Source organism: Corvus brachyrhynchos, unplaced genomic scaffold (genome assembly GCF_000691975.1).
Source record: "Corvus brachyrhynchos isolate BGI_N302 unplaced genomic scaffold, ASM69197v1 scaffold12, whole genome shotgun sequence".
NCBI lineage: Eukaryota > Metazoa > Chordata > Aves > Passeriformes > Corvidae > Corvus > Corvus brachyrhynchos.
The window spans coordinates 7,529,246-7,552,522 of NW_008237885.1; the positions used below are offsets into that span (position 1 = coordinate 7,529,246).

General features: G+C 38.2%; 1 pseudogene; it reads right to left on the minus strand.

The window, feature by feature from the left end:
* Positions 1 to 22,955, minus strand: part of LOC108446295 — a 112,935-nt pseudogene extending 89,980 nt beyond the window's left edge.
* Positions 22,956 to 23,277: the final 322 nt, after the last annotated feature.

Sequence of the window (23,277 nt, forward strand, 5' to 3'; positions counted from 1 at the left end):
CCAACACAACTGAAGGAGAAAGGACCCATGCCAAAGGGAATGCACCTACAGGCACCCCACTCCACTCCTCCCAGCACATGATTCAAGGTACTGGTAAGGTGAGATCACATCCCCAAATCCTGCTACCTTGAGGATGACTGACACTGTCAATCTTCAGGTGCAAAGTCAGAGTAGAAGGGTGATTTCAGCACTGGAGCAAAGAGTTCCATATTCAGAATTGTTGATGGGGGAGGTTGTATAATTTTTATCTGTATTACTACAAAATATTTTCTATATTCATTACACAATTTGTATGGCTTGCACATTATTTGGACTAATAGTTGAGTTTTATAGTTTGTTCATTTTGCTGGTAATGAGATTTTGAGAGTATCAGCCATTTCTTTTTGTGATGTTCAGATTTTTAATCCCCCTAAACGGACCTCCTCATGGTGAGAATAGAAACAATTTTTTAAACATTTTCTTTCATTCTTATATGTTTTGTAGAAGCAGTCTTTATGTATTTGCAACTAATTTTTTCACTGCCTGACCATCCTGTTTAAAAATTATATAATTTATTTTTCTGGCAGTTGCATTAAACTGAGAAGAATGACCTATTTAATACTGGACTACATCAGGGACAGATTAGAAGGAAATCTCAGAGGAGATTTCATTCTTTTCCATCTGTGCCATGTTAAATTGTTGTGGTGAGCCATGGCTCTCACCATGGTGTCCTGGACCCCATTGGACAGAAAGTCCAGTGGTTTAACTCTCATGAGTCCCAGGAACCCTAAGATGGCTGCCTGCCTCAACATGGCCACCCTCAAGCAGTCTGGTGGGAAAGTTCATTGACCATGGTGGGAAAGACGTGACACCCTGAATATCTGCAATGGCTCCTGCTCTCCCCACCCCTAGTTACTTCATTGCTTTGTAATTGGCCCATGCTCACCCTCTCCACCTACCCTTTTCCTCATTGGTCAAGTTGTATATATCCCCACCTATGTAACACCCCTTGTTTGCTCTGTTATTGGTTGTCCTATGCTTGCTCCGCCCCGAACAGTGGAGTATAAAACCCCCTGTCAGAGGCTTTTCGTGGTTCTTCTTGGCCCCTTTCCTTTGGCTCCAATAAATCTGTTCCTGCTCCCCCAAGAAGAGTCCCTCGTCACTTCGTCTCTCCCTGCACCTTATCCGTCGGTGGCTGAGGCAAGCCTCGCCTAGGACCTCTCTTAACCTCCTGCACTCCTTCAGCACCCATCCTATGCTGCTGTAGCTGGTGAAGACTTGCCCAGGGCTCGGCCTCAGAGCTAGCCATACGGCCAGCGTCCACGGCATTAAATAATATGAAAAACTGTAAAATTATGCAATTTGCCTTTGCACTTGAGTCATAGCTCTTATCATCCAAGGATTTTTGCCCTGAACCAACTATACCACCAGACTGAGGGAATGCTTTGGTTCCTTCTGGACATTGGCAAGGGAATCCCTGCAGTAAGGAAACAGCTTTTCTAGCATATCATACCTCATATTTAAATCACTGATTCAGCAAGAAGCACAGAGAATCCCATCACCTCAATTTAATTCTGTGTCTATTGAAAATGTTATGCTCAGTCATAACATAAAGAAACCATGAATTGCATTTTTCATGTTCCCACAGGGTGTCTGTAATCTAATGTTCTTTCTTGGGTACGTTCCTGGATGCACTTAGGCTAGGACCACCTAGCCTACTGCTTTCTGCTACCACAGCATTTGCTCTTTGCAAGCTCTTTGTAAGCTCTGCTAGGGGCTACACAGGATTTAGGAATTCTTTCTACTCACAGAGCTCATGGCGTCCATCACAGACTGTTGGTGACAGATCATTCACAAGCTAATGCCTTCAGCTGCATGCAAGCTAAGGTAAAAGAAAAGAGTGGAATGGATGCAGGAGTCCAAGCAGTACTAATAAGTTGTTATGTGAGTTATGAGGACGCTATCCCACATATCTACGTGTAGTAAGGCCAGATAAAAGATAAAAATTCAAAATCTCCTGTGACTTTGTTATTTATCATTTTCACTTATAGTTAAGTCTGCTTCATTTTCTCACTACCTGATACAAAACCAGCTGAGCTTGAATGTTATACTCAATTATCCTGAACACTTCATAAAAGTACAGTTCCTGTTCTCCTGGAGTTTCTGGGGTGATAAATGTACTTTGCTGGCCCTTTGAAACGGCTATAGAAAATTCTGTTTAAGAACAGCATTTCCCATTTATCTTTGTCCAGAAATCTTCTTGCTTATGGTCAGTGCTGCAGACCATATTACTCAGTTCTCCTGCTCTTCTCGTTTGGGGGAGAAATAAATTATGCTATTCCCCTGAATCAAGGGTATCATCAACAAAGGTTACCTTGTTACAATTTTGTTTCTGGTATATGAACAGAGGGAAAAACAGATTTCAAGATACATAAGCAGCAGATTATTAGAAGAATCTAATCAGTTATTCCCTAGATACAAAATTTTCATATATATACATTTTGCAAGATCACAGAGTACACACCTGTGTCATACCAGCTCTGCTTCTGATTGCTAGAGGTATGCTATGTTTTTTCTATACAGTCTAATTATTATAGGATTTCACAGAATTACAGAGCTGTTGACACTGGAAGGTACCTCTGGAGATCACCTTTTATAATGCCTCAACAGAAAATAGGGCCTAAGTCCAGTAGGCTGATCAGCATCTTCTCCAACCAGGTTTTGAATATCTCCAAGGATGGAAAATAAGCAGCCTTCTTGGACAACCTGTGTCAGTGTTTGATCACCATCATAGTAAAAATGTTTTCTGAAGCTAAAACTAATTTATGGTATTTCAGTTTATGCCCATTGCCTCTTGTCCTTTCAAAGGGAAGCACTGAGAAAAAAGCAGCAGCACTGGCTCTGGGTAGGTAACAGGTATCTTTCAAATTTAGTTTGGACAAACAGCTGCTGAAACATTTGGATAATCCAGTAACTGTTTTCCCACCGAGACTATTAACTGAGTAATAATTTATATGAAAAATTAGAGAGGAAAATAGTGTGTTTTCAAAGCTTTTAATTGAATTACACTCTCCACTCTAAGCACAACACTTTGTCTCCAATGAGCCAAGAGGAGGGAAATAGGTAGCAAACAATGCTATAGATAGCATATAGATGTAGATATAGGTGATACAGATAGATGCTTATATTTGCTACAAGGTCAAACAATCATACAGCGTTATGATATCTTGCAAAGGTAAAAAAATACAACATATGATCTGTGCAGTGACATGATCACAATGAAATTCATTGGTCTCTGAGGTACATCAGTATTTAAACATCTATCTCAATGAGCTGGAGAGATATATAATAAAACCTTTCATGCTGAATAGCTCACAGAATTGCTACGGTGATTTTGTTTCTTGTAACTTTTTTTTCTTTTTTTCATATATCTACTGCTATATTAGCTATTAGGATTGTAATTGGCCTTTATTAAATACATTATTGTTTCTTCATGAAAAAAAGCAATGTGATACTAGGTGTGATAGTCTAGATATTTTTTGTCCAAAGAAAAAACCTATATTTACACTTAAATGAGACTTGGGTTTTACTTTGAGGTAGTGAGGTGATGTCAACTCTATAATTCCATATCCACTTCACTGACAGGGCTGTACGATCTTCTGTTAAAATTATATAATACCTGGTATCTATTTGTGAGCTCTTAGAAAAAAAAGTGCATTTAGGAATGTACTTGTGGGTTTGGACACAAGAGAAGAGTATTGAGAGTGATGCTCTGTAGAGAAGTTGCTCAGTTAGGCCATTACACGCTCTTTACCCCTCATTTTTTAAAGCAATGAACACCAGCATCCTGTAGCCTCCTTCATCCTGACATCAAAGAAATTTTGGATTGTTATGTTCATTACATGGTTGCCTCCAGCTGGTGAAAGTCACTGGAGAGGAGTGATGCTCTACACAAGTACAGGCCCTTTGAGAAAACTTGGCTGCCAAATGCTTCAAAGAAATCCAGTCTGGTCCAGAGATGATATTGGTAATTTTGACAGTTCAATTTTTCACTTAAAGTCCTAGCACTGAAAAATGGCTTTGGAAGATATGGTCATAGTTTAAATAGTTTGAAAAAAAATAATAGTCAACAAAAAGAACACTGAAAATTTAAAAAGCCAAGCTTTCTTTCATTGTATGAAGATGTAAATGCCATTGCAGACATGCAATGGAGTCAGGATTCAGGTCCATGGAATGATTGCCACATTTTATCTACATTTATCAGTAGTGGTCCTTCCAATAACCTTTATACACAGGACAACAGATGAACCACACCCAAATGTCTAGTATATTTACACAGAGGCAAAAGTCTAAATTAAAGGAAATGTTTAATCATTCTGATAGAGAGTTGGGATTTCTCTTCCTTTAACATGAACTCCTTATAACTGAAGTGAATGAAAAATATCCACTTATTAAAAATGTGCTCTTTGCTGCTTCTGTTTGTGGTCTAATAATTCCAACACTGTAATAAAAGAATGAACAGGAAGACAATATTTGTCACTGATACTTTTCACCATTAACTTTATGGTAAAAAGACTTATTGAACAAGTGAAAATGCCTCATTAAGTATATCTGATTGGGCAGGGTTTTCCAGTATCCCTAGTTTTGGGATATTGTTTAGAATGCATCAGAAGCAGAAAGGAAGCATTTACCTGTAGCAAAATTAGATGATTTTCTACTGCTCTCCTCCATATTTCCTGCTGTTAAACACTGGTGCAAAGCTTTTGTCATTATTTTAGATGGGGGAAGAGGTATATTCATCTGAGCATCCTAGGATGTAAGTGAATCATTATTGTGCTTGATGTTGACATTGAAGAGTGACCTTGGTACCCACATTTTTTGTGTGTGTATAATTACAGTTGGTTTAAGTCTATAAATTCCTCTCTAAGGTGTGCTGTAATTTGACTCTGTGAAAAGTGAACAAACAAATAAAACCAAGATGGGAAGCAAGCCTGGAAAACACATTTTTACCTTAAAGTTGTTTAGAAATGTGGATAACTTGAAAAGATGCATGGGCTTATTCATAATACACTCTTGAAAGAGCTGGCATCTGGCTCTGCTAGGCTTTCACTGCTTAAGGATGCAGTCACCTTTTACACCTTTTACCTGAGATTATCCTATTGACATCACAAAGCATCTTAAAGATCTGGGTTTCAGACTATCCTTTGGCACCCAGTAAGATTCATAAGTCCTTAATATAAACAGCTTAGAAGTGGTTCTTTCTGTACTTTTCCCTTGCTACTCCATTATTTTTTTCCAGATCTTCCATCTTTAAAACTCCTTTTTCAACAGGATGGAGCTTATTGTAATTACAGATTCTAAGAATTACACCTGGGGAGTAGAGAGGGCATTACATTATGAAAAAAGAGTTCTCAACTGCAGTAAACTGGAGATCTGTACTTTCCTACTTAGTGCCCTTTTTATAGGAGCTCAGCTGCAGAATTATTTTTTCCTTTAATGCACCTGAATCTTTCCATTGCTTGCTCTGCTTTAGACTTCATGGAAATAAATCACTTTAGATACATGCCTCAGTTCAGTACAATTTCTCCCACTTTACTGAGCCTTTATCGGAATGGTCTATAATATTAAAAATGGATTGAGCTTAAATATTGCTCCATGGGTGTAGGTGACAGCCCCAGGAGAATCTGGTCAAGATCATCAGGACCCAATAACTCACACAGAGACTTGGCAACATCTATGTTTATTTCATCATGTATGTTTATTTCCAATCAATAGAATAATTTCATCATCTCCCAGCAGAAAATGACTTGGGGGTCCTAGTTGACAGTCCCATGGACATGATCCAGCAGTCAGCCCAGGCGGCCAAGAGGGCCGATGACATCCTGGCTCGTATCAGCAATAGTGTGGCCAGCAGGACCAGGGCAGTGATCATTCCCCTGAACTCGGCACTGGTGAGGCCACACCTCAAGTTCTGTGTTCAGTTTTGAGATTCTCACTACAGGAAAGACACTGAGGTGCTGGACCATGTCCAGATAAGGGCAATGAAGCTGGTGAACCTTTTAAGTTGCAAATTGGATAATGGGAAAATGAGTGATCATGCTCAGTCTGAAAGGAAGATTGATAGCAATTCCTGGGACAATGATATATCCCAGCTGGGTCTAGCATGTAGTTAAATGAAAGTTTAAACAGGAGTTCAGCAAGTGGAAGTTTAGAAATACTGCCCTAGTATCTTTTGCATGCAATAGATAGATACATACATGCATGCATAAAGAGGATTTAACACCTGATTCATATATGCTCTGTTCCATCCTTTGAAAAACTGTATTTGACAGTAACCATAGCAGCAAAACTGATTAGGAATACTTGAATGAGCAAATAATGTAATAGAATTTTTATTTAGAGTTTCAATAAAGGAAACTTAATACTGTAAAAAAGTATATTCAGTTCTATTCCAAAATGTTTTGATGGATGAAATGGCTGAAATAGTTACATTTATAACAAAAGCAAAATATTACTTTTTTTGACTATTATGAAATTAGAGTCAACATTGTGTGGCTGAACTCATGAAAGTAACCTTCAGAAGTGGTCGTAATTTTTTTTTTTTCAGCTCTGTCTTATGGCCTATATCTTTGATATCTGTCCAAGCACTTTCTGCTGCTGCCAAGTTGTTTTCAGAGCATGTGTTATTTCAAGACAGATGCAAAGCAGTTATTATGTTACTATTGTTACTTGATGCACTGCTGCAAGCCACTCAAAATGAAGGAATAGCACACCCTGGCAATCTACAGATGAAGAATTTCTGGAATACCTCTTTGGCTACCTGAAGCGAAGTGTCATCTTTACACTGCTAAGACTTTGCATACCGTCCTCCATAAGGAAGCTATTTAGTGGCTATTGCAGTGCAGAAGTATTCCTTAGAGTGAATTAAACACATGGAAATTTATCTTGTACTTTTGCCCTCTAAGGATTTATAAAGCAGATAGGATAATTTCTTTCTCCATATGACTTTTACAGAAGTGCATACACATTCCTGGAAGCAGGAACTGAAACATACTACTATTCACATCTAAAATTAGCTTTGCTAGATTTAGAATATAATTTTCACCTGTTTCTTCCTGGTTTTCTGTGAGTTATCATCATATTTAATCAATTGATCATTGTATGTCTGTGTTCCAACTTGGTTTCAACTTTACTTCTTCAACTTTACTGCTTGTATTAGGTATGAGCTCAAAGCTGAGAGGAGAAGTAAGCATCAGTATCTCAGTTCCTGGACTATTTAATTCACCTAAAATGACAGGTTCAGGGAGTGTTTATAATAGCAAAGAAAGGCAGTCATCCATATCCAAGTATATGAGTTAGGTAGGTTGGGTTGTTAGAAGGGATTTTCAGACACCCCTTTTTTAAAGAAGCACCAGGAGTATTACTACTGTCTATTTCAGCTAACCAGACACAATCCAGCAGAGAGAAAACAAAGACACTGCTTCATTTTACCTAAAACAATAAGTTACTCTTGGTGGCAGGACATACTGAAATTATACCGCTGACACAGGTGAACCTCACTCTCTCTGACTGAATTTCAGCCAAACTTTGGTCTGCGATCTTGCTTGTAAATATATCCTTGGGTATCTAGGCCAATCTAATTCTTCCTAATTTTGTCTAATTTAACTAAACTAAGATGCTTTGTCTCAATTTAATTTACCACACATAGGCATGCCATACCATTTGGATGTTAAATTATTCCTCATAGAATTCAGATTTCTAAACCATAAAGTATTGTCTACTTGTTTAGGAAGTTTCTAATCCATGATTTCTGGAAGCTGGAAGTCTGTGTCATTTCATGGTATGCACTGGCATGTTGTTCTTCATTATTTGTGAGGTTCTTAACATCATATCAATCTTCCCTGGGCACCTCAAGAATTACTATACTTGAAAATTTTGCATGCTTAGCAGGTGTGACATGTAAGCATTACAGAAAAAAAAAGCATCTCAGAAATGCAAAAATGTCAGAAAAATGTTACATCTGTTCTAGGAAAGCCTATACACTAATAAATTAAACAGAACTTCAAAAGAGCCTTTGTAGTAATTTCACAGTTTTCATAGTTATTAATGAAACAAAGAAGATTTGTCATATATATATTAAAAATATCTTAAATGAATACTATGAACTAATTTTTGATCAAGTGAAGCTGAAACAGATATATGTCTAAAATAAGAAATAGTTTATGCTTTCTCTTTTTAAATTAATCTATTATTAAGAAATAGTCTTTATGCAATTTGTTTGAGAAAAGAGCTTTGAAATGCATGACAACAAAATGAGAAATAATTGAAGTTATCAATTACTATATAATCAGTATACTTTCACATGTACAGTCCGTGACTTGATGAACACATTCTATTTTAAAAGAAAAAAATTTTGAAAATACATTCTCATATAATGAATACCCTCAGATGACTCAAGCAAAATCAGAGCTAGTGGCAGAAGGGGATCAAAAGCAGACATGTCAGTGGTAGAAATAAAATAGTTTAAGAAAATGCATTGATATTTCATTTATATGCATGTCAAGCATGTATAGGTTTAACTGTTGCTGAATTATGAAAATGAGGAATCATTAGGGTTTATGTTCATGCAATCACACCAAAAATTTACTGTACTGAACAATTGTACCTGTTTAATCTTAGAATGTGGAGTTATGAGCTTTGGAGACAGTCATAAAAATATTTAAAAGCAGAAATTGAACTGTAGCTGAATTATGGCATGCTTTAACACATTTATTGACTGACACCAACATTTTACCTAGCACAGATTAATCCTGCTCCCACACATGGTTTGAAGAGGTCCTTGTAGAAACTGAACTCTTCAAACCTGTATATGGAGTCATCTCTTGCCTGTTCAAACAAAATTGATAATTCAGGGCTTTCTCTACTTATGAAAATTAGAAGTCTTATTATATTAGAGAGGTGCAAGCCACACTTTAACCCCCTGAGGAGACACCAGTCTTTCCACCCTGCAGCACAGAAGTTTTGCTACCAGAAACAAAATAAATTTAAGGAACTTGAAAACAAGAAATAAAATATTACTAAAATGGGTTTGGATCCATGATAAAATAAAGGTATTAAATTTTTCACAGGAAATATGCTCAAACCACACACTTTTAATATATCTGTCCATCAATGTTCCCCACAGAAATTCCTTAACAAGTATTTAAATATGCAATAAAAATAGTTATAAGAAAGATAGCAAATATTTTATTTAAAAAAAAAATTAGTTAAAACAATTTTCTCCAAAAATTAGTGCACAAAAACTAGTCAAAAACCAACTTAAAATAGAGTGTTGCGGTTTAACTCTGTTAGGCAGGTAAAACCAAGACAGGTACTCCCTCACTGACTCCCAGTACAACTGGGGAAAGAATTGGAAGAGCAAAAATGGGAAAACTCGTGGATTGGGATATAGACAGTTTAATAGGTAAAGCAAAATCTGAACTTTGAAGCAAATAAAAATAAGGAATTCATTCACTGTTTTGCAACCACAGGTGGGTGTTCAGCTATCTCCAAAAATAGGGTTCCATCCCACAATCACTTGTGAAGACAAAACACCATTGTGCCCTTCTTCTTACCCCAGCTTTTATTGCTGAATATGATTCCATATGGTGTGGAATATCCTTTTTGTCAGTTTGGGTCAACTACCCTGGCTGTGTCCCCTCCCAGCTTCTTGTGCACTCCCAGTCTCCTCACTGGTGGGGTGGTGCGAGGAGTGGAAAAGGCCCTGATTCTGCAAGCACTGCTCAGCAACAGCTAAAACATCTTTCTGTTATCAACATTGCTTGCAGTAAATATTGTTTCTAATGGCTAAAAAACACTATATTTTTATTATATACATTCAATAAATTATATATATATGTAATAAAATAATTAGATGATCTATTTAGATTAACCTCTGATAATGATCCCCTATGTATATTCCCCAAAACTTGGCCTATATCAAATTTCTTAACTGGTCTCTGAAAGAAAAGACGAGGTGATGCATCGAGGTGATGCATTTGTCTCTATCATGAAGCCCATGTGAGCTTGTGCCACTAGGATCTCTTGAGATAATAATAGAGTCTGCCATGTGAACATGTAATTTTTTCATAAGTAGCCAAAAAAAGAGTTAAAATTATTGTTCTCAAATGACTATAAAATAAAGAGGTATCAAAACTAATTACTTTCCTTGGAAGAATTTGTAGAATAGTTCTTACTAGGAATTTTTTTAATATATATGATACCATTTGATGCTTTTATTAGAACAGAATTTCAGAAAATCTTTGAAATTGAGAATATGTATGTCCAAATTGTTCTCTGGGGTACAATTCCTCTAAGAAGATATAAATGAATAATGTCTTAATATTCTTAAAATCTGTTATCATTTTAAAATACAAAAATATTATCTTTGCATAAAAACTGTCAAACTGGAATTATTAACTATTACAGTGAAGATGAGAAAATTCTTTAATCTCAATTTAAAGCCTTTCTATCTTTACTTTTCATAAGGAAATGGAAACCAATTCAGGCATTTATCAGCTTAGGTAAAGCATTATGTCAGCATTGACAAAGTGTCAGTCTGCTGGAGAAGAGTGAGAAAGAGGGAGAGACTTTCCCTTAAAATTAAGTGTTGCTTTTAACAAATCCATGTGTAGTATTAAAGTCAAAGTCTATATAATAAAGAGATAAGAAAGCCATATACAATTTGTCATGTGTGGTAGATTTGCAAATATTTTCTTATGGTTTTGAGAATAATGAATGACTGTAATAGCTTATGAATAAAAGACAGGTATATTAACATGCATAAGGGATACAGAAAAGAGGTACACAACATATTTTTTCCTCATAAAACCCACCAATTCCCGCAAAAAATAATCCAAAGCAACACCTATATCTACAACAAAGTAAATATACAGAAAATTTCAACTCCTTATCCTACTAAACTTTAATTTTCCTGCATTTCCCTGGGGACATGTCTTGAATACAATCACAAGATGCTAATTTTTGCAGGAAAATATCTTTCTGCTTCTGCTCTTTCAAATGTAGCAAATCTGGAAAGATAGGTCATTCTGGGTTGTGACACTGGTAACCATGTGTATGAATTAAATATTTCCTATCTCTGGTTCAGCATTAGAACAGCATAAAGCAGGCTGAAAGCTGACAACACAGTCTAACAGTTATTTTTCCTCAGAGAATCTATCAGGAATGGTGGAAAGCAAATACTTCCTGCAAATCCCAGCAAAAGGGTTGGCTCAATTAAAAAGCTACCTTTGGATATTTGAAAGTGAGTTTCAATCTGGTTCTTCTCTCTTGCTGAGGAAGAACTAACTATATCATAGATGAAGTTTGTTGGTGGGTTTGGGGGTTTTATGGGGGATTGAGGTTTTTTCTGGGGTGTGTGTATCTAGGATAGAATGGGTCTCATAACCATATTATTAAAATTAATGTGTAATTTTTTCATCATGTCCCATGATTTTATCATAAGTATAGCTATAAAAAAAAAACCTTAAATACATGAATAGTCAAAAAAGTGACTTTCCACACCCATCATAAGTATGGCAATGGGTATAAGAACCTCTTAAGCAAGAGATTACGATGTGGCTTTTAAGGTCAGAAATCAGCTGACCTTAGAGTTACAGGGACATCCTCTTGACTCAAATAAGGCAAATGATTCTTATCTAAATAAAATTCTAACACTATATCCTCTTGAACTTTAGTGCATGCTATATACCATAGAATATAAAATGAAATTATAGAAATCTCATGTTTTTCATTCTCACATCTTTAACAGAAATATGTAAATAAGTTTGTTGTGTTGTACTAATACCGCAGAAACTAACAGGAGCCGCGGTGCCATGCCGGCTGGCACGATGTCCCGGGCACTGAGCTGTCTTCTGCCTGCCTCGAGCGAGGATGGACAGAGACCGACCATGGTGCAGGAGGGCCGGCGAAGCACCTGCTTGGGTTCGCCTTGCCCACGAGTGTCGAAGGCACACAAGGAGGTAGGAAAAAGACGGAGGGACTTCTTCATGGGGGAAGGGGCTCATTGCAGGGAAAAATCCACAGAGAGAAGCCAAAGCCGCGTAGCTTGCAGGGAGTCTTGTACTCCCACGATCTGGGCATGGAAAACACACAGTAACCAATGGAACATCAGCCAGGGGGTGTTACCAAGGTGGGGAGAAGGAATTACAGCAAATGGGAGAAGGGGTAGGCAGGGAGGAATAACAAGGACCAATTAACAACCGAAGAACACAGAACTCTCTGGAAAGACAACTAAATATGAGAAATAAGGGGAGGGGAGGGCTGCAGCCAATGTTAAGGCACGGATTTATGTATTTTCCACAGCCTTATGAATGCTCAGGGCTTTTGGACTGGGGCAGCATCAAACCAATGGACCTTTGGGTCCACTTGATCTGGCTGATCCTGGCTTTGGCCATGGTTCACTGCAACAAACAGTCCTTAAACTGAACATGAAATTTTAGTGAAAATACTTGGTTCACCAATTCTTGATACAAAAACAAAACCCTCAGTATTTTAAAGCTAACTTAGAAATTCTAAAAATATATTTAATTTGGGGGAAAATAGAAGTTCTAACATAAAAACTCCAGAAATTTTCCATGTAATTTACCTATTCACAACAGTCCATATAGGAAGATTTTGTAACATTTATTAACATTTATAATTTTGAACTACCAAACAGTAGACTTCCAAACTAGCTCAAATTAGATTACTAAATGATCTCAAAAGGCAAAATAAAACTATATCAGAAAGAGATGGCAAATATTTTTCTCTGCTGAGGATTTTTTTTATGTTGGCACATAGTTTGGAATTATATATATCCTAAGTAAGTCTCTTGTGAGATATTTACCCTTTATTCTCGGGCTCACCATTGAGTAGCACCTCCATCTCTCTGGCCTGCCCTCAGGCCATCAACAACTCTGCAGCTCACTGGCCAAACTTAGGCATCTGCATGCACCCTTCTATCATGATGGATATCCCTTGCCCAGAGACAGCCCAGAGACAGCTTCTGCCATGACCTCAGCTTCCAGAACCTGATGCTCATCCATCCCCATGTTACAGATATGTGATTAGTCTAATGATATCCCACTATATCAACAGTCATTCTTGTGGTTTAATACCAAATTGATTGCAGTTTAATACAAAATGTTGGACTGGAATACCAATGCACATTCCCTTACAGACATGTTTAATGTTGACAGGTGATACATGACCTCCTTTTCCCATAGGGAAAAAAATGTAGTCCTGGAGAAAGGTCATGTTGGCCAGTGCAGGAGTCCTGTCTGTTCTGTGTGTGATACTGGTCTCCTTCAGGTGTCTCCCCGAGTTACTCCAGATCCTGTCAAGTAAAGGGTTGGGTGGAGAGTATCTGTACCTGATCAATCCATTCAGATTTTTGAAGCACCTGAGCAGGTTGTCACCATTGTAAGTGCTCTCAGTCAGTTCTTCTTAAAGATTCTCTGCATCTCTCACAGAGACTGGTGTGTCTCTTGACCTTAGATTGCAATCTCACTCCTGTCTTATCCCTTATGATTGAATTACAGCCACTCCCAGGCTATGTCATTTGCCGCAGGACCCGATGAAATATGGGAAGAGGCTGACAACTGGGTTTGTTCGGCCTGAAGAAGAAAATTCTACAGGGGACTTACTGCTGTCTACACTGCCAAATGAGAGAGCATGGAGAAAATGGAGACAAAACTCCTCCCTGGTGTGGAGGGCAGGGAGTGGAGAAAAGAATGAGAGAGATGGATTTCGTAGGTAACAAACAGAAAGTGAAAAAGACAGAACAACACATATGAAAGGTAAAGAGAAAAAATGAAGAAAACAACAAAATTTGAGAAGCAATCAAAAAATCATAGTATTTTCTGTAGCTCGTGTTTGCAAATCCAGTCTCTAAGGGCTGCTTGCATTTTCTTTTAGAGGAGTGAAGTCACATGTTTACATTAATTGCCCTGCAGTGGAGTGCAGTGTTTTCACTTTAAAGCCAATTTGTCTCTGTTATTATCTTCAACTCATGCATTATCTGAAACTTATGCTCCTGAAAGAAGTGACAAATTCTCCACAAGTGCCAATAATTGACCTGGTTATCTGAAAATAAGTTTATAAAGATGAAGATTTAAGGACCTGGCCCAGTTTTTCTGTGATCATAGTCTCAAGCAACAAGTGTAATGGGTTGGGTCATTAAAAGTGAACATAAGTGGCATATTGAATGTTTTCAAAAATTATAACTCATTAAAAATTGTAACAAATCAATTTAAGAAATTAAATTAATGTAAAAGCCTACTGATACAGAAACTAAAATCTGAGTTTTGCATTGAGAAACAGGAAAAGAGGTAATGATCTGTCTCACTCTCTTACCACCTCTAATAAATAAATAAATTGCTGGATTAAAGTTTTGATTAAACCTAATTACAAGGAGTAAAAAAGCAATGGTATAAAATTATATTTTAATTTAAATTAATTAAATTAAATTTATTTAAATGAATAATCTGGATGTAAATCTGTATCCAAAGAGTGATATGAATCAGACTCCTACTAGGTGTTATATTTTTCTCACCAGGAAAATACAGAATGGGTGTATTGGAAATAATAATATGTTTTGGAAAGGCTCAAAGAATTCAGTGCAAAAGTAGAAATAAGAAAAAGGTATGAAAATACTGCAGCCTTTAAGGGAGTTATTCTATGTTTCTTTTTTATTTGTTTCTCATTGAAGTTCAACTTTCTGTATTAATCAGTGGTTTTGAATGTAGGATGTTCAGGTATAGTAGGATGTTACTTAGAACTGATATTCATAACATACTTTGAGTTTCATGGGGACTAATGGTGTCTTTCTCAGGTGGCATGCAAGATTCGTCTCAGAGAAATGTGTTTGGATCTGTGGGACTAAATATGAACTTCAGTTGTCTTTCACATGAAGTTACTATGAGCCCTCTATGCAAATGTCATGTATGTGTGCATTTGGGTAGTATAAGTCCTAAATAGGTGTTAATATATGGCTAAAAACAATACTTCAGAATAATCTGGAGACTAGGAGGATGATGTGAACTTCAAGTCTTGTTAAATTGCAAGGTCACTTCTGAGCAGGAATTTCTTGATCTGTATAGGTGTTTGCAGACTGCATGCCAACGTTGTATTTTCTTTGTTCTTGTCTGATTCTTTGCAGGTTTTGAAAGATTATGTTGAATTTCTTTGTAGCGAATCACAGGAGTAGCCTTATTAACAGCTCTTGGTGGGTGTTTTATCTCCAGACTTTTATGAATCTTTGCAGACTGAGAACAAACAGCAAAAGAATACAGACTATCTTGTCCTTTTCCCGTGAAATACATGCTGTGAGGAAATTATTGATAGAGAAGAAAATAATTATTGCAAGATTTGTGAGGACGTATTATAAGAAATAATGTTTTAAATTAAAAATCTACTATCTGCATAGTACTTCCCTCTTTTGAGGGATACCTGCCTTATACAGACTTGCGAATGGTCCATTAAATTGTGAAAATTTTTGTGCAAAAAGGTGTTATGAACGTAAAGAATGTGATATTATTTAAGAATTGTCAAACAAATTAATGATCTCCATAGTTATTTATTAGCTTCTTTAATAGGAATTGCCTAAATTACTAGCTGGAGGAAAATGAAAAGGAATAGGCAATGAAGGATGTTTTTTAAGCCTCATTGTTTGCTACTGACAGAAAGAGGAGAGATAACTTTCAGTGAAGTCAGATTTGATTTTGGATCAGTACTGCTGAAAGCAATGGTTTTCACTGCTCCAACTGCTGTTAGGAATATGTTATGGGTCTCACACATATTGCTTCTCTCCATATTGGACTCATATTAGTCAAGATTTACTATGAAAAGGCTGGAAATAGATTCTGATATTTGGGGCAAAATTGTAGAGTAGCATTAATCTCCACTTTACCCTTTATACTTTTATTAGTTTAGCTTACTAGGGAAAAGGACTGAAAACTTGTCAAAAGATGAAGATTTATTTTTCCTTTTGTCCTTTTTTTTTTTTTTTTTCTTTACATTAGGAACTCTCCACCTGTGCGAGTAGGGTCACCAACTTGTTGGACTTTGTTAGACCATTCAACCTCTTCCGGGTTTAAACTAGATTCTTCAGTTGCCCTGAAATATCTGTCTTCATCTTTTTTATCATCACAATCCATCAATGAAGGATTATGGAAAATATTCAAAGGTAAATTGCAATCCTCTTGTGAAATTTATTTTTATTGGTACCTGGAAAGTAAATAATAACCACAGTATGTTTCTATAAATAAATTCTACTAAAATCAGCATCGGCCTTCCAACATCTATGAATATTTTTCCTGTCAACACATTCATCAGAAGTTATTCATATAACTTCATGTAAATTAAGCATATTTAATTGTTTTGTATATATCCCCATGTGACTCTATCTCTTTAAAATAAAATTTTCATTCCAATGCTTGTACAGTAGAATACCACAAAGCAAGGAGAAAGAGATAACTTTGTTGTATCCTCTATGTGGATATTTTATTAAATTTAATGGAATGTGCAAGCTAATTAAATAATTATTTTCACATCCATTTTAAATTCTGCTATAATTGCAGATCTGTACTTTGTTCAAAGACCTGTGAATGTCTCTGTTTGAAAGCCTGTATATAGTTTCCTAAACTTAGTAAATATACCACTTCTTACTGATCTCCATTGTTTGAACAATTATCTTGCCAGAGGTTTGATATTACAATCCTAATTATAACAGATCGGACAACCATCAGGTGGGATTAATTTGCATAACTCAATTGAACTCTATGGACCTGCACTAATTTATGTTGACTGAGGATATGGTTTAACATTTGCAATTCTGTGTCTAACATAAATTTAACAAGAATTAGGTTTTTCGAAAACAAAATGGTGGATTCTGATTTCACTGTGTATTGGGTTTTCACAGCCAGGTTTTGCTAGTGGGGCAGGTCACGGGGGTTTGCCAGAGTGGCTTCTGTAAAAGCCTGCCAGAAGCTTTTGCCATGTCTCACAGCAAATGCCAGCTGCTTTAAGACAGACCCAAAGCTTGCCAAGGTCAGGCCCATCAAAGATGGTAGTAATGCCTCTGTGATAACATATTTAAGAAGGAAAATAAAAATAAATTATGACACAGAAGTGATAGAGACCAGAGAAGAGAAGAGAGAGAATATGTGATAACATAGAGACAGCAAGGTCAGGGAGGGAGGAAGAAAGGAAAAGAGGGGCTCCAGGTGCTGGAGCTGAGATTCCCCTGTAGCCTGTGGTGAAGGTCATGATGAGGCAGCTGTTCCCATGCAGCCCATGGAGGACCATGACTGAAAGAAGGCTGCAATCCTGTAGAAAGCCCACATTTTAGCAGGTTCCTGTCAGGACCTGGAGACCTGTGAAAAGAGAAGCCCACACTGGAGCAGGTGGCCTGTGACCCCATGGGGGACCAATGCTGGTCATGAAGAACTGTAGCCTGTGGGAAGGACTCACACCAGAGAAATTAATAGAGGACTGGACCCCACACTGGAACATGGACTCATCCCCTTGAGAAAGAAGCAGCAAAAGAAACATGTAATGATCTGACCATAACGCCCATTCCCCCTCTCCCTGCACCTCTCAGGAGGGAGGCCAGTAGACCCTGTGAAGGAGGGAGAGATGGTGGGAAGATATTTTTAAGATCTGTTTTACTTCTCATTGCTCTACTCTGATTTGTTAGGTTAATAATTAAATTAATTTCCACAAGTCGAGTCTGTTTTGCCCATGACAGTAATGAGTGAATGATCTCTCCCTGTCCTTATCTCAACTCACGAGCTTTTCATTACATTTTTTTACCCCCGTTCAGCTGCAGAGTGGAGTGATTGTGCAGGCTTGATGGGCATGTGGCACCCAGCCAGGGTCAACCCACCACACACTCTTATTGATCTAAAACAAGAATAATGTGAATTACTTCAGTCCTTATGTAACTGAACAAAATCTGCCCATATGCATTGAACAGAATAACAAGACACACATGATATTATCCTTGGGAAATGATTATTAGTGTAATTTTTTTTTGTTGTTTAAATAAAAGCTACCAGCACAATGATATGTTCCGTAGTGTGGGTTTATTCAGCTTTGAGCAAGTCAGCTGCATGGAGTCAAGAGCTCCTTCAGAGAGCCCAAAGGGAAGAAAAAAGCAGCAACCTCTCAGTGAACATGAGTGCCCTTTGGCTAAAGTGTATATAAATTCTATTATCAATATCTTTCCATTTTTAAAATCCAGATTGAACATGGAAATAAAACAAATGTGAATTTATACATCTGGTATCTGGGAAAGTTTTCTAAACATCTAAGTCTCCATATTTAGTTCATGACAGAAGAAGCATGCACTGTCCTTTTTGATGATAATGCCACAGGAAAAAAACCAAGCTGAGAACCAATATAAATGCACTGTTGGAGTCTTATTCAATGTTATGTGTTATTTTCTTAGCTCTGAGAGTTGGAGGGTATGGAAATAAAAGCTTTCAGCAGAACAGCCCATATGGTGAATTCATAATGTGTGATCAGGACAAAACAATTACTGTGACTAGTCCATGAGTATATATTTCAGTGATTTTAATTAGAGATAAGAATATTTTCATACTCTCAGATGCCTGTCATGATTTTTGTCTTGCTATCCCAAAAACTCCCCTTCTATTTCTATCAAAGTGCAGTTACAGAATCACTGAATCACAGTTATGAAGTAGAGTGGACAACTAAGGAGAGTAAAGAACTGCATGCTTTAAATGTTCTTTCATTAACACTACCAGAGCTATTGCTGTTTTGATGAGAAACTCATGAAGTGACACAAGTACAGCCATAGGTTTCTATCAATGTATTAAATGACTCCTGCAAAAGTCAGAAATAATTCCTTCAAGGTTTTATGGTTTTCTGATGCTCTTGAACTTATTATCTGCAGACATGCTGCAAAACAACCCAGGGTTCTTGACCATTAATTGAGTAGATAAGATGCCTTCTGGAGCCTCAGTTCCTCTTTTTAAGGAAACAAGGATACAAGGTAGTTTGCATTCAGTCCTAACTAAGCTGTGGAGGTTGAAAATGGATAAGGCTAGATTCAGACATGGCAAAAACACCTGTATTCTAGAAATTAGGTTTAAACAGAAGACAGAATCTGTGTTATAGATAGTATTGTTGGAGGAGAGTTATTCAGGCCAGCCCATCATGAATAGTAAAGATAGACTGCTGAGACAGAGAGTTGCTACATATTAACAGTGATATACAGAGAGAGATTATGTATGAAGTAAAATCCAGCAAGCTGTGTGTGTTGTTATGAAAGTTCTGATCCAAATCTGTACAGTATGCAAAGTCAGGGGTTTCTGACACTGCAAAGTTCATTAAGCAGCCTGTGCAGAATTGTAGCCACGGAGATGCTCAGAAAATCATCCTTACCAGGAAGACACCTTGTAGGAAAAATAAAACCAAAAAAACCCAAACCCCAACAACCAAAAAAACCCAACTTGCAGTAGGATATAAACATTGTTTTCCTTGGCATGCTGCTATACTGACCAGATTTTAAGTAATGTATGGTCTGTGACTTGTAATAAAGTCATAGTCAGTTATAAATGTGCAGCATTTTTTCAATAAGCTCTTGATCATTTGTCTCAGATGATGCATTTTTAAAGGTACTTAGCGTGGGTAGAAAGGATTGTAAATGTACACTTCACAATATAAATCTTGACTTACTACACAACAGCAATAAGAACTCAAGATGTTTGTACAAGATCAAGCTAATATTGTGTTCCCAGTGCATATACTTAGCCCTGAAATAAAACTACAAGAATTCACATGCCTACTGATTTTCAGAGCTTTTACTTTCTTGCTTCTTTTTTTCTTCCATTCTTTTTTTTTTAAACTTTTTCTCCTCTGATGGCTCTTGGTATCACAAATTACATATGCATATGATCTCATAATCTTTTTCTGTTTCTGACAAAATTAGTCCCCATCCCACATAAGAAATGCATTTGCAAAGAAAACAAACAAAATCAGGCAATGTCTTTGTTCCTACTGTTTATTTTTTTATACATGAGTCCCCATACCAACTGTTTTGGAGTGGATGTGTTCTGAAGACCTGTAGAAAAACAGGGAAAAATCTGTTTGCAGGGGAGCCCATGAGTTCTTTCAGTTTAACTTCCTACTTGATATATGTCTAACTACAGCTCTTGATGAGGTTGCTCTAGGTCTTGTACAGTTAGGTTCTGAGAAGCCTGTGGAATGAAGATTCCACAGAAATTTAATTCCAAAATCATTTTGTGAAACGATATCCAGTCTGGGCCAACATACTTATAACTTCTGTGGGAATTATGTGTTGGAATTGTTTCTTAACAATGTACATGGTGTTATGACCTGCACCTGAAGGTGAGAGTAACAAATTCTTGTTAATAGATCACTTGGGGAGAAACAAAGTGAAACAACACTAAAGGACCAGTGTTTATATAGATGTATATATGGCAGGTTCATTTCAGAACAATTTGATTGAAATAGAAAGCAGGTATGTAACTGTTTTAGTTATTATCTATAGAAATATAACAGTATAAAAGTCTAAAAATATTGCTTAAGAAAATATATAAGGAAAAGAAAGAGAAAGAAAGGATAAAAGTAGGTGGTGGAGAGAAATTATATCACCACACATGGATGCAGTGATGAGACTCGAATGTGACAATTTTGATGTCCACTGGTGAAAGTGATGGGTGCAGTCTTTACCTATTGGGGGTGGGGGAAGCCCATGAAACACAAAGTTCAGTGGTTTGACCTGCATTCAGGCTCAGGTGCCTCCCCTGAGCAGGGGGGAATTTTACACTGCCTTTTACAACACTGTGGATAGTGTGCAGTCCTCTGGTGGAAGGCCCCAGAAATGAGCCTGGGGGTGATTCAGTGGACTCTGATTGTTTATGGCCCCTTTTAATGATATGGCTGCTGTTTGGCCCTGCTTCTCTCACTTTAGTTCACAGAATTCACAGAATTCACAGAATGTCTGGGTTGGAAGAGACCTTCAAGATCATTGAGTCCAACCCATGTCCTAGCACCTCAACTAGATCACGGCATCAAGTGCCATATCCAGTCATTTTTTAAACACATCCAGGGATGGTGATTCCACCACCTCCCCAGGCAGTCCATTCCAGCACTTTATTACCCTTTCTGTAAAAAACTTTTTCCTAATATCCAACCTATATTTCCTTTGACGCAGCTTGAGACTGTGCCCTCTCATTCTGTCAGTTGCTGCCTGGTGAAAGAGGCCAACCCCCACCTGACTACAACCACATTTCAGGAAGTTGTACAGAGTGATAAGGTCACCTCTGAGTCTTCTTTTGTCCAGGCTAAACAACCCCAGCTCCCTCAGTCGTTCCTCATAGGGTTTGTGTTCCAAGCCCTTCACCAACCTCTTTGCCCTTCTCTGAACGCGCTCAAGCACCTCAACGTCCTTCCTGAACTGAGGGGCCCAGAGCTGGACACAGCACTCAAGGTGTGGCCTCACCAGTGCCGAGTACAGGGGAAGAATGACCTCCCTGCTCCTGCTGGCCACACTATTCCTGATACAGGCCAGGATGCCATTGGCCTTCTTGGCCACCAGGGCACACTGCTGGCTCATGTTCAGTCAGCTATCAACCGGTACCCCCAGTTCTCTTTCCGCCTGGGCACTGTCCAGCCACACCGTCCCCAGCCTATAATGCTGCAGGGGATTATTGTGGCCAAAATGCAGCACCCGGCACTTGGATTTATTAAACTTCACCTTATTGTACTCCTCCCATCCATCCAACCATTCCAGGTCTCTCTGCAGAGTCCTCCTACCTTCCAATAGATCGACACATGCTCCCAGCTTAGTGTCGTCTGCAAATTTACTAATGAAGGACTCAATTCCCTCATCCATGTCATCAATAAAAATATTGAACAGAACTGGTCCCAGGACAGACCCCTGAGGGACAGCACTGGTGACTGGCCACCAGCTGGATGCCACTCTGTTCACCAGCACTCTCTGGGCCCGGCCATCCAGCTAGTTCCTAACCCAGCAAGGAATGCTCCTATGCAAGACACGTGCTGCCAGCTTTTCCAGGAGTATGCTGTGGGAGACAGTGTCAAAGGCCTTGCTGAAGTCCAAATAGACAACATCCACAGCCCTTCCTGCATCTACCAGGCAGGTCACCTGGTGATAAAAGGAGATCAGGTTGGTCAAACACAACCTCCTAAACCCATGCTGGCTGGGTCTGATCCCCTGGCCGTCCTGTAAATTCTGTGTGATGACACTCAGTACAAGCTGTTCCATTGCCTTACCAGGTATTGAGGTCAGGCTGACTGGCCTGTATTACCAGGTTCCTCCTTCCTACCCTTTTTGTAAATGGGCGTCACAGTGGCCAGCTTTCAGTCATCTGGAACCTCACCAGTGAGCCAGGACTGTTGGTAAACGATGGAGAGAGGCTTTGCAAGCCCATCTGCCAGCTCCCTCATCACCCTGGGATGGATCCCATCTGGTCCCATAGATTTATGAATATCCAAGCATCCCAGCAGTTCTCTGACTGCTTCCTCCTGGATAACAGGGGACCAGTCTGTTTGCTGACACTATCAACCAACCCAAGAGGACAGCCCTGAGGACAAGCCATCTTTCTGCTAAAGACTGAGGCAAAGAAGGCGTTAAGTACTTCTGCCTTCTCCTCACCTGCAGACACTAAGTTCCCTCCCTCATCCAATAAAAAACAAAGATTGGTTTTACCCTTCCTTTTACCATTAATACATTTGTAAAAACACTTTTTATTATCCTTTACAGAAGTCGCCATCTTAAGTTCAAGCTGAGCTTTGGCCTCCCTAATTATTTTCCTACATGCTCTAGCAGCCCTCTTAAATACTTTCTGAGAGACCTGACCCTCCATCCAAAGATGATACATCCTTTTTTTATTCCTAAGTTCCTCCAAAACCTCCTTGCCCATCCAGGCTGGACATTTACCTCATCGACTCATCTTTCAGCACACAGGGACAGTCTGTTCCTGTGCCCTCAAGATCTCTGTTTTGAAGCATGTCCTGAACTCCTTTGTTTTTAAGGGCTGCTTCCCAAGGAACTCTCTGAATAAGTCTCCTAAATAGGCCAAAGTCTGCCCTCTGGAAGTTCAGTGTAAGAGTCTTATTGATGTTCCTGTTGATATCACCAATTATTGAGAACTCTATTAATTTTGTCATCACTCTGCCCCAAATTGAGCCAGTTGTGCCTATCAGAGGGGAAATTGCGTGACAGAAGTATCACACCACCTCTGC